Here is a 15614-nt window from a genome sequence, read left to right as displayed (position 1 = left end):
GCCGCTCAGGAGCCGTCGGCGCCCCCCGGCCACGGCCCTGCGGAGAGGGCGGCGCGGGGCGGCGGCGCCGAGCGGGTTAAGTGGCTCCCCGTAAGTCCTACGGTCCCAGCAACGGGCCGACCAATGGGAAGTGAGCCGGCTGATGTCACTGGCAGAGCCCCGCCAATCAGCGCCGCGGCAAGAAGGGTGCGCAGCGCTTGGAAATCCGGGGAGCGGCGGGCGGGGAGCGGGGAACGAGCGGGAGGAACCGGGAACGGCGAGCGGCGGGCACCGAGTCCCGGCCGCGGCCCCCAGCCGTGTCGCTCCCGGCAAAGGGCAGGTGTGGTGGCGGAGCGCCCCCGTCCCGCCCCATGCCGGAGATGCCCCTCTCGAGCGAGGTGTCGGTGACCCGGGCGCGAACCCGAAACCACACCCCCTTCACTGGCTCCGGCGCCGGGACCCGTGAGATGGGGCTCCCGCACGGCCTCGAGACAGAGCAGGAGGCGGGAGCACGGACACTGTGCGGGGAGCAGGACCCCATGAATCCCCTCGGAGAAACGCGGTGGTGTCACCACCGAGACACGCGGCTCCCTCAGGCGGGGCAGAGAGGGACCCTCCGTGTCCCCGCAGGTACCTCGGCGGAGTGACCCCCCGGGCGCGCACGTCAGGGGAAGATTTTTAGTGCCATTTTATAAGAAAGTTTCGCTGTTGGGTCGCCAGTGTTGGCAAAGATAGGTGTGGTTAGTTAAACACTTCATCCTGTCATTCGGTTAGTGTCGTCCAGATTAAAAGAATCCGAAAAACCTGACAACTCTGTCCAAATAACATGCCCATATCTCCATCTGCTTCAGCGAATGTGCAGAGCTTATGGAGTGTTGTGAAAGTTTACTGACCTGAGCTCAGCTGGAAAAAAGGAAAACATCTTCTGGATCAAACATGATTTAAAAGAAGGGAAAGATGTTGTCATCATCCATAAACCAGTAGTATTGAGGTGTGAAGTATGTCACTATGTTTTGCTGCTTTGCAAGTGTCAGGAGAGAGCATAACAGGGAAAGACTCTGTCTTCGAAATTGTACACAGGGGCCTCCATACAGAATTAGCCAAAGTAAAACCAGGTGTCTCTGAAATCATATCTAGACGGAGAAGCACTCCTGTCAGACCACGGAGCTTTTCTTTCCTTTTGTGAACTGTGTCTCGGAGACTGAGCTGCTGCAGCCCTGAGTTCCTCACTGAACCTCACTGTCCTCAACTGCAGCCCACCCTTCCTTGCAAAAACAGGCAGGGCCTGAATGGTGAAGGGTTTTATGGATTGCTATTAATCTCATGAACTGTATGTGGAAATAATGAGGAAGCGGCTACAGAAATGAGGCAGTGTTGTTCGCTTCCTGCAGGAGATAAAAATTAGTAGATGTCAGCCATTTTGTGTGCACGCCAGATCGCTGCGTGCAACCTCGGGCGGTAATCCTTTAGCATGGATAATTGGCATCAAGATGAAATAATTTTACAAATCATAGCTGGGAAAAAAAGCCAAAACACACAAACAAAACAACAGAACTGGAAACTAGGTCTGTAAGTGAATCATCGTCTGTAGGGTGATGAAGATCAAATAGAGACATGAATAGAGCAATGTACCTAGCAAGGTAGTCACCGAGGGAAGAATGTCACTCTTGACCAGCTCACAAAGAATTTTTACCCAGCTGATCCAGCATCCATTGGCCTCTGGTGTTTAGGAGACACTAGACAGAGTAAGAAGCTGTGATCTCCAGGAAGGAGGAGCAGAAGGTGGTGTCATTCCTGTACCATGGCGTCATTCCTGTACCACTAATACTGTTGCTATATGTATTTTTCTGTGCCTAAAATCTTCTCTTTCCTTCGAAGGGGCAACAGCATTTTACACAGAAAGATGCACCCCTGGTCCATTAATCTGGACATCCAGGACGTATCTTCCCAAGTTATCTATTCAACATCTTTTTTCACAGCACTTTCAGAACTTCTTTGGCTGACACTCTCTAGAAGTCCTGCTAGGAGATGTCCTCATCCACATTTCAGTGACATGAAAGTTGCTTCCCAGAAGGTGACCTGCCTATTTTATGTCAGATTCTCACATTAGAAAATCCTCAGTTACACACCTCTTGCATTAATTTACACAGTTCAGAGAGGGAAATGTTAATAACCAATAAAAAAAAAGAGCCCAACCTTTTTTGTTTGCAAGCTTGTTTTATTTTAAGCTAACTCTTGGCATCTGAAAATTAGAAAATAACCTGCGACCAGTTCCATAATGAGGAAGCATTCCAAGCTTTTAAAATAATTCCATTATGCCTCCAAGAATACACTGTGTACTAAAGACAAAATCATGCCTTTCCTTTTGATGTATGTAGTAGTCCAAAGCTCCAAGACTCCAAGCTAATTAGGTCTAAACAACACTTAGGAAATGATGCCAGTGGAATTTTATACTTGGAGAAAGTGTCAAAATGACCATAACTACTTTCTGAATAGGAACACACGTCTGCCAGGAAATGGGAGTGTGATTGCAAACGCCTTTATCTCCATATAATCCAGATTATAGGAGTTGTCACTTGGACTGTGGTGATGGTAACATTTGGATATGGTTTTGGAGCATTCATTTAATCCATAGCTCAGTTTTTAGTTCACAGCAAAGCTAATTTTTGGCGATACCTAGGGTCAATACTCGTAGATTGTACGGGTAAGAGGTAAGACTCGGCAGATGGGTAGGAACTAGGTAATCTTTACAGTCCCTTCCAATCCAAACCATTCCATGATTCTAGACCCATTACAGTATTTTGATACTGCCTTCACACCTTGGGCTTCACACTTGCCAAAGCCTGCTGTTTCCAGCTCCAAACCATCTCTTGGTGGGCAGAGATATTTGCCCTCTGTGTGGTCCAGGGATACAGGAACATAGCATGTCTGGGTGCAGTCAGGGTGGAAGCTGGCAGCAGCCACCTTTGAGGCAGCTGCTTGTTCTCTGGGTCAGAGGAGAGATGCACAGACAGAAACTGTTATAGAGGGTGTAAGAAATGAAGGCTGTGACCTCCAGATGAGTGAGAAAGGCACAGGTAAGGGCTCAGGTTGCTAGGGGCTCATGCTTGAGGGGAGGGCAAGGACATGTTGCAGGGGAAGTAGCAAAGAGAAAAATGAGAAGTGAGATTCAAGAGCCTGCAAAGAAGGTGAGGGAGAACAAGTCTATGTGTTTGTGTTTGTGAAGGAGAAGGACCCTTCCCGCAGTGCTTATGCATTCCTCACCAGAGAGATGTACACAGGTTCTGTGAGAGAGGAGAGGCTGCAGAGGAAGAAGAGCTATTTATTATTTCTGAGGGTTTCAAAAATGTCTTTTGCTTTCAAAACCAGAACTTTTCAGAATAAAAAGCATGCCAGTTCCCTCCCCCCCCCCACCAAATCTTGTGCACCCTGACCCTGGTTTTTTTGGAGGATGAGGATAACAGGCAAGCAGCTGGCAGGCACACTTGAAGAAACCTAGAGTCTGAGAGAGCCCTCAAGTTTTTTTACTCCAAAAGCCAATTTGTGTAATGACTTTTAGTGGCACTGTGTCCCAGACTTTCTTTTGAGGAGCAAATATGTTCCCAAAGACTGTCAGGAGTCATGTGTTCTGCTTCAAACCTTGTTCTGTTGCTTTATGTGGGCTGTTCTACAGAGCACAGAGGTTTCTTCTCTGATGGTGTTTTTCTGCCAAGACAAAATGAAGAAAGCCATCCTGCTTCTGTATTAGTGTTTGCTAATATTTTGAGTGTCAGAGGCTCCAAACATTACTCAAGATTCTACTTTGGCTTTTTTCATTCTCCAGGACCCTTGATATAAGCTCCAAATGATTTGACAAGATGCTGAGGGACTGATTGATGGTTAGAAATGGCTGAAATTATATGTCAAGATAAATGGTCTGTTTGCTGACCTATGTTTTTAAAGCCCAGTCATGCTGAAAATTCATGACTGATATTCTGGCAACATTACAGAATGGAACACATTGTAAAGTATTTTGCATGTATGTGGTATCTTTTCTACCAATGTGTTGCCCAGATTGTCTGCATGTGTTATCAGGGAAATACGACAACCTCTCCCATCAGACAACAGACACAGCTCCCATTGTGAAGCCTGGTGCAGTAGGAAGGAAGTATTTTAACCTTTTGAAGAAATGTATCTCAGTCACTGAATACACAGAGCAGACAAAAAGTTGCTTTATAAAGCCATCTGATGTAACAGAAACCTTCAAGTTTAACTTTTTTAGATCAGAAAGAATCAGCACAACTGTTGCTGTATAAAGGCTTGCAAGACACAGCGAGTACTCCTAGCAAATTGTCCTTCCATTTCAAAAGCAGCTTCACAGTAGAAGGCTTCTGACCGAACACAATTCTGGCCTCAGAATCCAGGAGTATGAGGATTATCCATCTCGCATTCAATTTCCTTCAAGAACAAGCATGGTGAATACAGAGCTGTGCTCTTTCTGTGTTTACTACTCTGTGGCATACCATTTGCTACTTGGAGAATTTTCTTACCTTTAACTTCTTCTGGTTTAATTCTGCCCATATTCTGCATGATGGGACTGATCATGAGTCTTGGTCTAGAGGTCTTTCTAGTATTTCCTTCCCTAACTGTCAACAATTCAGCTGATCCTGAACCTCGGTAAGAGGGATGGCTCGTTCCTCCCGGATCTTACCTCTGCGATGGCAAGTACCCAGGGGATGCTTATGCCTCAGTGAAATTACAGCCCACATGGGCACCAGGAATCTGCATTTAAACTTAGTTTGGGTGCAGATAGTCGTGTAGCCATGGCAGCATTGATCTCAGCGTAGGCTAGCTGCTTCAGTATGCACCCAGGATCCCAGATGGATTACACTGCATCAGACACCATCCTTCTGTGTGCATATGGGTGTGTGAGCCTCAAGTTCAAAAGTAGAAAGCTAGACTAGAGTTAATTTGAGAACATCTACCTTTGACTATAGCAAAGACATCCAATGAAAAATGAACTGGCAGAAGAGGAGCCATAACATATGTGGAGAATATGGACTGGGAGTCAACCTCAGTTTATGGCTAGCCTTGAAGGATGTGATTCCACTTGATTCAATGGTTCAGACTGTTCTCATAAGCTGATACAAAACCCCCCCACCAAATCAAACATTCCAGCCTTTGTTTCTCAAGGTTTGTACCACTGTACGAGGTGAAAATATCTCGTCATTTCCATCAGACAGCACTAGGTCAGAGCTCTTCAAGTAAGTTCGTTGAGTGCCATTGTATGCAAGGCCTTTGAAATTTCCAAATTAACATTGGTGCGATAGCACCAATTGGTGCGACAGCAGTCTGCCGTTCCACCGTGGAGGGCTGTCACGGGGAAGGGGTGCTGTGATATAGGTGATAAGTAAGCAGTCTGGGGGAGCTCACTCGGCGGACCAGGTGCTGCAAAAAAAAAGGGGGAAAAAAGGAAAAAAAAAGGATAAAGATGGAAACACAATGAGCTGAAGTGCAGTCCGTGTGCTTCGAGGAGAGCGCGAGGTTCCCGAGGGCGGGGAGCCGGTCAGTGCAGGCAGGGCCCCGCTCCGCACTGCGGGCTGCGGGCGTACGTGCGGCGGCGGCGCGGTGGGGCCCGCGCGGAGGCATCGCCGCTTTAAGGCGCGGTCTGTGTGCGAGGGCAGCGGCGGCGGGTTCAGCTGAGGACACAGCCCCAGTTCTCAGAAATCCCCGCGCTGCGGGAACATCGCGCTCCCGGTACGGAACGAACTGCCCTAGATCGGGGGTGCCGGGCCCGCCCCCCGCCCGCCGCCGGCCCACGTGAGAGTCCCCCCACGCACACCCCTCACCCGCGGCCCCCGCCACACCGGGGCTTTGCGGCTGTTTTCCTCTCCGTGGTGTATCACTGCTATTTGAGGTTATTTTTTTTTCTTTTTTTTTTTTTTTTTTTTTTTTTTTTTTTTTTTTTTTTTTTTTTTTTTTTTTTTTTTTTTTTTTTCAGTTCACCGCGGGGAGGCCCCTGCAAGAAAACGGCGTCATCCTTCTCAACCTTCTGCCACAAAAAAACCCCCACCAAAACCAAACAAAAAAACCCAATGCCCCACAAAAAACCCAAAACACGTTATTTTATACATAAAAATAATTTAGATTACATATAGAAAATAAAAAATATATAGAATATAACACGCTATATACGATATGCCACATAAAAATATACATATATTTTTATATTTTATATATAATAAATGTATGCTCGTCATATTATATACATATATTGGTACATGCAAGCATGCGTGTCTATAATATATACATATATAATAAGTGCAGTATATGCATATTTAATAATAAATATAGAAAATGGATGTTAAATTTAAATTTTTTTTATTGTCTTTATTGGTTTTGGAAGGGTGGCAGAGTGCATCAACGGACGGCAGGGGGGGTGGGCTGTCGGGGCGTGGGGAGCCGGCAGAGCGCTAAGGCTGGCAATCCACGGGAGCACACTTTTGTTGGGAGCGGGGGAGACCATATTTCAGCCACCTGAGGTTTATTAATAGCGCCGCGGCCGCGCCAGTACGTGTGCGGCAGAGATACCCCTGTCCCAACACCCACCCCCCCGCTCCAGCTCCAACCACAGCCCCTCCGCCCCCTCCTCCCCGGGAAGGGGACGGGCGTCCCCACCGCTGGCTCCGCCTTGCTTCACCTCGGATGCCCTCGACTGCCTCCATCTTCCTCCCTCCCTCCTTTCCTCCCTCCCGCTCCCGCTGCGCCGCAGGCAAGGCCGCCCCCTCCATGTCCTCCTCCCGCACCCTGCCCCGACGGGCGGGAGCGGCGCTGCCCTGGCTCCCCCTGCCTGCCTGCTCGCTGGGGTCCCGCCGCTGGTGTCCCCCGGCCCCCACCTTTTATCTTCTTCCAAGGGCCCCCGGACCTCTATGGGTTTGTGGCTTCCTTTGCTGCATGCCGTGGGTTTATTTTTGGGAAAGGTGGTGTTTCTCTGCAGAGGCTCCCGAATAGATTAGCTCAAGTGGAATTAACCCATCACTGAAGGGCCTTCGAACTGAGAGTATGCCCCACTAACTTCTAACCCACTGTCAAAACTGAAATGTTACATTAACCCGTAATTTGAGACCTTGCCACATTAACACATGGCCAAAACTTTAGACCATGCCAAGAGGTGAGGCATCACCCTACTGCTGCGGTAAAGCTGCAGTAGTCCTCTACCACATCACCACCACCCCTCCTGTTCCACCATGTCTTCTGACATCTGTGTATATACAGCTACTGAAATTTAATTTTCTACAAAGCCCCCAAAGCCAAGATAGCAGGTTATTCTTCTCTAACTTAATCGTTTGAGATTTTCTGCACAGCAGTTCTTGACAAGAAGGTTTTAGGGAGGGTGAGAGGGAGGGAAACAATTGCTTATATTGTACATCCTGAAAATCAAAACTTATTTTTTAAAGAAATGTTTCCCAATACAGTATTTTATTCAGGCATCCCATTTCCCTCCCCTTTATTGATGTTTTTCCTCAGAAATAAAAAAAAAGGGGGAAGGGAGGGGGGTGGGAGAGGCGGTGGGTGTTGCCTGACTTTACATTAGACTTTCCTAATGTGGTAGCTGAATTTGAAGACATCTGTACTTTTCTCCCTGGACGATTCTCCTCAGGAAGAGAGGATCTTTTGAAATCAATCTCTCACCATTGTGTTGCTACTACTGCAAATCCTCCAGCAGTGGGAGTCCTGAAGCATTAGCATAAACTGCCTTTGGAGCTTTCTGAGTTATAGTACTGGGAAGACATGCTAGATGCTGTAAGACTACTGAAAACTTAATTTATAGTAAGGTGGTAATTGCCACTGCTGGTGGTGTTATGGCAATATGAAGTTCACTTGTGAGAGTTTTCCTTAGGAAGTTTGATTTTTCATCAGTAGAAATTCTTTCTAGGCAAAATAAAGGTCTGGAAAGCAGCTTTGCAGTAAAAGGCTGGAGGTACTAGTAGTCACCAAGCTGAACATGAGCCAGTAGTTTTTCCTTTGCAGCAAAGGTAAATGGTGCCCTGGGCTGCATCAGAAAGAGTGTTGCCAGCAGGTGGAGGTAGGTGATTCTGCCCCTTCCTTCAGCATTGATGATGCCACACCTGTAGTGCTGAGTCCAGGTCTGGGCTCCCAAGCACAAGAGAGACATAGACATACTGCAGCAAGTCCAGTGAAGGGCCACAAAGGTGTTTAGAGGACTGGAGCATCTCTCCTGCGAGGAAAGGCTGAGAGAGTTGAGACTTCCCTCTTCAGCCTGGAGAAGAGAAGGCTCAGGGCAATCTTACTAATATGTACAATACCTGAAAGGAGGGCACACAGACAGAACAATTGGTGGTGGGCACAAACTGCAACACAAGTAGTTCTCTCCAAATATCGGGAGAAAATTTTTCCCTGTGAGAGTTACCCAACAATGACACTGATTGCCCAGGGAGGCTCTGGAGACTCCTTTCATTCCATAGCTGCCTGAACATTGTCCTGGGCAACTGGCTGTAGAGGAGGGTTTGACTATGTGACCTCCGCTCCAGATGTCCTTTTCAAATTCAACCAGTTTGTGATTCTGTGATCTGATAACTGGATAGGTCCAGTCACTGCAGATTCAGAGTCAGCATTTGGGAATATGTGACAGAAAAAGTGAAGCAATTAAACATATTAACTTCCTTTCATAATTTTGGATACTGTTGAGTAATATCCTCATATTGATTCTTCTGTGTTTACTGGTACTGATGAAGGGGTCTTGTGGGTTCTACAGCCCTTAGTGCTTTTTCAGCTTTTAGGATTTACTTACTACGTGGACTTTGTATGCGTAGTACAATATGAATTATACTGTGCTTGAATATGCCTGTACTTGCATATTTGCACCACATTATCATAAATCACCTCTAATGGAAATAGAGAGACTAGAAAGATGTCTCTGGCCTTAAACCCATCCTCGTAGTCCCTTTTTTTTTTTTTTTCTAAAAGAAGATATTCCTGTTAAAGAAAGTTTTATCTTGGAAAAATACACCTAAATAATGTGATAGTAGCTCCTGTTTTGAGGTCTGTCTGTACCAGCACAACCTTTGTTTAGTAACAATCAATTAAGAATGTTGACTTACTCATTAAGGTTATCTTAACTGTTACATTCACCCCAGAATATGAAAGATATTATCATAACCCTAAACTGAAGAAAACACAGGATTGTTTGCTTATACTTCTGTGTAACAATCAGCCACTGATTTTCACTGCCACTGCTTTTCTATGTTCCCGTTTTAACATTAGCCTGTACTGGGTTTAGGTAAAATCTCTTCTGGTAAGCCTTGCACTGAAATCAGCTTAAGCTAAAGTCTGTGGCAAAGGAGCTTTAGCTAACTTGATTTTGCCTATTTTGCAAGAGAGGCAGAGAAGGTTTTAGATACCCAAAGCACCATATGGGCACATAAACTGTACACAAATTCAAAATTAAAGAGATCTGCTATGTAGCTGACTCCTAATGCTAGAAGAGCATAAACTCCTAACTTCTCTTAAATTTCCCTGAACTCCTCTTGGACAGTTAGGTCCAAGTGTTAGGTCCAAGCACTAGATTTGTAAATTTGCCCACATTTCAGCCCCTGCTAAGAACATCAAGGTGGCTGTAGCAAGCCTGTCAGGCCCACCATGCTGTCTGCAGCAGTAGCCTTGGGAAGAGTTTAAGAAACTGCTTCAAATAAGCTTCAGAGCAACTCAGAGGCTTTGTGATATCTTTATGTTTGACTGCAGAACACTAAGGAACTCTGAGAGAGGAGCCTTGGATTTGGATCTCACCCTGTTCCACCCAAAAATCCTAAAGAAGAGGTTCATTCTCTCATTCAAAGTTAATGGTTTTGGAAAGAAGGGTAGATACCATCTTCTTCAGAACAGCCCAACAGCCTGAGTGCTTGGTTTCAAGGTGAGACCTGTGGGTGTCAATCTCCTCAAGACATGAGAAACTCCATTTGTCTCTAAGGACTGATATCCTGGAGATAGCCACATCTCCAAAGTACACCAGGGCTGGGGTCCAGGCTGCAGACTGGGAGCTGGGGGAAGCCTTTGTCTGGTTTGACTAAGAGTCCTAATTTCCAGGGAGGAGTGTGGCTAAAGGTACATTCCTAGTATTTTCTTGGCTGCTCAAAATGTCCTGCCACTTTGTATGCTTGCTCTGAAGGCCTTTCCAAGGCTGCTGTTATAGGACAGACAAAGGCATGCTCTGCTCTGTCTTCCAAAATAGTCGATTGCCCTAGTGAGCTCCAGTGTGGGTAGTTAACATAGTCTAAATTAAAGTCGATCAGTATTGCTAATATGAAGAGGATATTAGGTTGTGCTCACTGTGCTGACTTGCTTGCATAACATTTAGTTTGGAGCATGGGCAGTGCTGGAGCATGTTTGTGTAGCATAGCCTGTGTTATCAAGCCCTTGTCTTCCATCGAGTATGGAACCTCAAGTACCTGTCTCAGATCTCTGACGCTACCCAAATCCATGAAAAGCCCATTGTGATGTACATAGCATGAGATGTCTCTCGCTGTTGCCTAGTAATTGGCAGAGCAGATTCCTGCAAATGCAAAGGTTCAGGAGTGAGAAACTTGTCACTGTAGTTAACTTTGCTGTTTGCACCAGAGATCTCTTTTTCTTTTCCTTCATAGAACCACCAAAAAATTTCCACCTAGTCTTCTCATATACTAGTGGCTCTAACAGCAGAAGATCTCTGCCATCACAGATGTAAGCAGGCTGCATGTTCAAACATGTATTTTTTGTGCATATGACTTTACCATGATGGCTCGCCATGCATGTAGGCATTGCAGACTTGCCTTGTTCTGTATGCAGAGAAAAAAAATGTACAGAGAATGGAAAAAAGGTTAACAAAGGCATCAGTTAGTTGTATGTAATTATATGCTCAAGGACTTGGACAACCAGATGATCTAAAAGGTGGTTGATTTTCGAGGCAACAACAATGAAAGGACAAGATTCCATTATGAATGTGTGTTCCTTCTTTTTTATGCAGCTATTTATATACCTGTGCAACTGTTTATATATATTTCACTTGTTTGAAACCTAGGAAGAACAGTAAATGTTACTCATAGCATTTAATTGAGTGCTACTTTTTTTTTTTTGTATTACAACTATCAACACTAAAAAGACAAATGGCACATCTTGCTGTGAGTTCAGAGTGTTGGACTTCAAGATTAGCAATGTGCTGTACAGCATTTCAGGTAAACCTTATTGCTCAGATGAGTAGCCAGGCCTGGACTGGGTAGGTCTAGCTGACTGTAAGCCAATTTGTTTACTTCAAGATATATGGAGAAAAAAAATCTTTGAAGACTGAATCAGTAAAAACACTGAGTTCATGGTGGCCTTAGACTATACAAATAATGGTGCTAATATTCAAAATCAAACAGTTCAATTCTGTGTAACAGCTGCAGAGGTTTAGTTTTTAAGAGAAGCAATGTAACAAGACAGCTGCAAGAGAGCTTTGCAGAACAAATCAGGCAGTACTTCTAGTACCATATCTTTTTGTCTTTGAAAAAAGTTAGTATTGTCTCACTAATACTGTTCAAGGAGAAATTAATGCTGCTAGAAATACAAAACTAGTATGAAATATCCATTCTTATTAATTGAAGGAGTTGAGAAGAGAGTCTTAATTTTGTCTACCACCACGAAGCTCCCTTCACTCAATGTGACTGAACCTGGAAAATTCTCTATTTATGTTCCAGTTTTACTCTGGCTGAGAACCTCCACTCACAAATGGGTGTGAATCAGAAGTCCAGTTATATAAAATATGTTTCTGGGCAGGACATACCAGGCAGAAACAGTAACACAAAATGAAAATATAAAATGTTTTCTAATGACCTGTAATGCAAACATGTATTTTGCCTGCTAATTTGGATTCAGTGCGATAAAGTCCAAAGACATTTAAGAATGTATCCACTGGTTGCCAGAACAGAATTATAATAAAACTAGCACTTGCTTGCTGCCACTATTGCACATGAAGTTCTTTATAAATATTAATGTAAATTACCTATCTTGCAAGCTAAGTATTTGTCTGCATACTGTAAGTGGTACTTCATGGTGTGCAACAGTTGCGGTTTAGCTCCACCTGGTAGTTACCTGTGAGGAACTTATTGCCCACAATGCTGAATCGGCCAAGACCTGTTCAGATCCACAGTTCGTCCTGCTTAGAATTCAGTATAAGATCAAATAATAAAGGCCAACTTCAGTAAACATTTGGCCTTATGAAAAAAACATCAAATGACTATGCTGTTCCATTTAATACCCATAATGTCATATTTTGTGTGAGAGTGTGAATGGAAATTCCATTTACCTGTTGATGTTTACACCAGAAGATGTTTTGAGAATTTCAATATTCATTTCATTGAGCAAGTAGATATTTGCTATTTTATTTTTCTTAAAGCAGCAGTGGCTGATATTGCACGGCACCAGAAGAAGTTTCAGTATTTCTGCAGAAATTAATACATCATGATGCTTCCTCCCTGGAGTCTCTCTTGACTATGAAAGGCAGGAAAAGTGATCAAATGTACACTTAGGTATATTTACACGTACACACAGTTTCGAGAAGCTGATTTTAATACCCACACAAGTAGTTTTCTTTCTATTTTACATATAAAGCATTTACTGACTTTCAATCTGCTGTACCAGAGAAGGTCCACTGAGAACAATACTGCTCAGCAGATGCCAATAAGGAAAGAATCTGAGAGCTAATTTTGTCTGCTTCTTAGGTCGCTGAAGGTACTAGTAGGAATTTCCCTAATTATCTTCTTACCCTCTTAGCTTATAAGATAAATGTGCTTTATGGAATAGGTATTGATATCAGAGTGAATACAGAAAGAGTTTGTTCCTTCCAACAGATGCAAATCGCATTTTATTTTGATCAGTTGTTAGAGACCCTGCGAGTGCACACAGGTGCACGCTAGGTTCTTCACTTTGTAATACTTACTCTGCTGAGATGCAAACCTTGGGCTTTTTGGGATTGCAATCCACTGTTCTCATAAAACTGATTTAAAAACTCCAGTTTTTAATTGTCATTGTAACCCTTTTCCCCAGTCAAACAGTTTCAACGTGATTGCCACAGTTCATACATAATATTATTTTGTTGTGGAGTAATCTGTCCTCCAAGAATGTAAAAGATATGGAAGCACTCTGATAAAGTATCATACCAGTTCAAGACAATAATTCTCTTCACATGAGTGATGAATATTGGAATAATCACAAACACTACCTCCTTTATCTGCATTACAGTAGTGGAGATCTTAATTACAATAGTTTCTTCTGGCATGCAGGAATGCACAGCCCAGAGCAGTGGTTAATGTCTTCCCTTTGGGAACAACACACTCAAGAATTCTCCTAAAAGCTGGCATTTACAACCCTGAGCAGCTTTTCTGTAGTCACAATGTCTGTTGATTACTTGATATCTTTCCATGAATTTCAGTTGTTTTTCCTATTAAGTACTGTGTATTATTGTTGTTGTCACTGACGTACAGAATGATTTGTAGTTTTGCACAAACACAGTGCAATACTTAGAACAGACAGCATTTGTTGCAGTGTTGCACAACAATACAATTTATTTTTAGGTCATACCAACAATAAACATCGTTCTTGCATTTGGTGATGTTGTTTTTCACAGGCAGCATGTAATGAAAAATTCTCCCAGGATTAATGTAAAACAAGGTCTACTTCTCTAAATTAATCCTTTGAGGTGTTCAGTTAGTCAGTACATAATGATTATTATCAATAAGAAAGATGAAGCCTACACTTCTTGAAAGAGGTTAGATAGATACATAATGACCATAAAGCAATGCAATTTTTAAAAAATATTTTGTTTCAGTGACTATTGCTAGTTGATCTGTCAAAGTAACAATTGATGGAACCTTAGAAAATAATATGACAATTTAGTAACAGTTATCCTTTTCTTTCTTTTTGAAAATATACAGTATCTCAAAGTTCCAGCAGTCAGTGAACTTCAAGTGTTACTGGCCCTAGAGATGGTCTTTGAAAGTGAAGTAACCCTCCAGATGGGCTCCCTTATGTCCACGATGTTGTTCCTGGTAAGTGGGTGATTTATTGAATTATTGACAGAGTTGGTCTTCTGTTGTTTCAAACAGTCATTTTTTATTTTTTAACAAAATGCAATAAAGGAAAAAACTATGAGAAATCACGAGGAATCTGCCTAAATTCAAGAGTATGGACTGCCAACTAATATTTTACAGATGGTATAAAAAAATCCTGCAAGTATGTGTTGTATGCCTGACCCAAACATATTTACAATTTGCATTTGGAAAATAAAGATCCCTACAGATCAGTATCCCCTGGATCTCTAAGAGGCAATCCAAGTAAACAGATACTTATGTTACCTTAGCTGCCAAGAGAGTTAGCAGATGCTCATGATATTCATTCTGGTTTGTGCCCTCCTGAGGAATCTCCAAATATTTGAAAAGCCAGGCATGGGAATTATCATTTCATCCTTCACTAAAAGGAACTACTTCCTTGCAGGAATGAAGAAAAGTCAATTCTCAAACAGCATAAAAATATAGTGCAAGAAATGAGGAATGCTTTTTATCCAGCTGCAGAAATATACCCAGAGTGTAATTATTTATATTGGAATTTGAACAGGAAATTTCGACTTCTAGTCTTTCATTCTGAGAAGCTCAATGGCAACTTTCTAGCTACCTCATATGGACATGAGTTTCTCTGCATTGACAGCTGAACAGCATTTCCTAATTCCATAATTTCTAATTCCCACTGGTTTAATTCTGACCAATGTGGAACAACGCTACCTTTTGAATTACTGAAGTTAGTTTTTGTGACTATCTCCTTATTCTCTAGAATTCTTTTTTTCAGCTACTGGTCAGATCCATCATGACTCAGCTGATGAGATCTGGTCAAACAGGCATTGCTAGACAGTACTTTTTATTAAAAATACCAATGTGTTTTTGATGTTCATGTTGTTTTAACACTTCTCTTTTCTAATTTGTGCATAGGACTGGTTCTGCAGTACTGCTGGGCTGCCTTTGGTAATTTTAATTCCCAACTTTCTGATGCTCCCCTCCATCACCATATATTCTGTGCCTACAGCCTGGTGTGTGTACATCCATCTCACTTCATTCTACCAGCCACCCGTTTTTAAGCCAGCAAGCTACTGACGAGATTGTGAAACAAATACCAACAATGCTCCTTCATTCCTTCTGGAAAAGACGGGGGTGTCTGATAAGCATGAAACTTTATGTAGATAGCTACAACTATAAACTGCCTCTTGTTACTGTGAAACAAGTAAGTGTTGCAACTGTTTAAATGTGTTGCTCTTCTCTAGCAAAGGATTTATACTTTTAAAAGAAAGTAAGACCAAATTAGTGTTTTGTTTCATCCACACTTATGATTGGATGTTGGCTGATGAACAGAAACCCCATTCTGTATTACTGCTCACACAACAGGGCTGGAAATGCTAAACAATAGGCTTGATTAGATTATAAATAAGTGAGATAAAATGGTTGTGATCTGAGATCTAAGCCACCAAACGTTTGGGCTGTTTCTATATTATTACTATGTTTGTAAAATGTATAAACTTCTCACATAACTGTATGTTTGTAGAGTTTGCTCTTAATATGTAACAGAGTCCTTAAAAATCT

General features: G+C 43.1%; 1 long non-coding RNA gene across 1 annotated transcript; it reads left to right on the top strand.

Annotated features, from left to right (window-relative positions):
* The first annotated feature begins 11111 nt into the window (after nucleotides 1–11111).
* Nucleotides 11112–15084, top strand: LOC108493630. Its single transcript, XR_001873547.1, has 3 exons — nucleotides 11112–11186; nucleotides 13923–14036; nucleotides 14970–15084. It is a non-coding gene; the product is annotated as an uncharacterized LOC108493630 (long non-coding RNA).
* The last annotated feature ends 530 nt before the right edge of the window (nucleotides 15085–15614 follow it).

The sequence above is a fragment of the Lepidothrix coronata genome, unplaced genomic scaffold (genome assembly GCF_001604755.1).
Source record: "Lepidothrix coronata isolate B3197 unplaced genomic scaffold, Lepidothrix_coronata-1.0 Scaffold18, whole genome shotgun sequence".
NCBI lineage: Eukaryota > Metazoa > Chordata > Aves > Passeriformes > Pipridae > Lepidothrix > Lepidothrix coronata.
The sequence above is the reverse complement of the archived record's forward strand: the minus strand, read 5'-3'. Positions and strand labels throughout refer to the sequence as shown.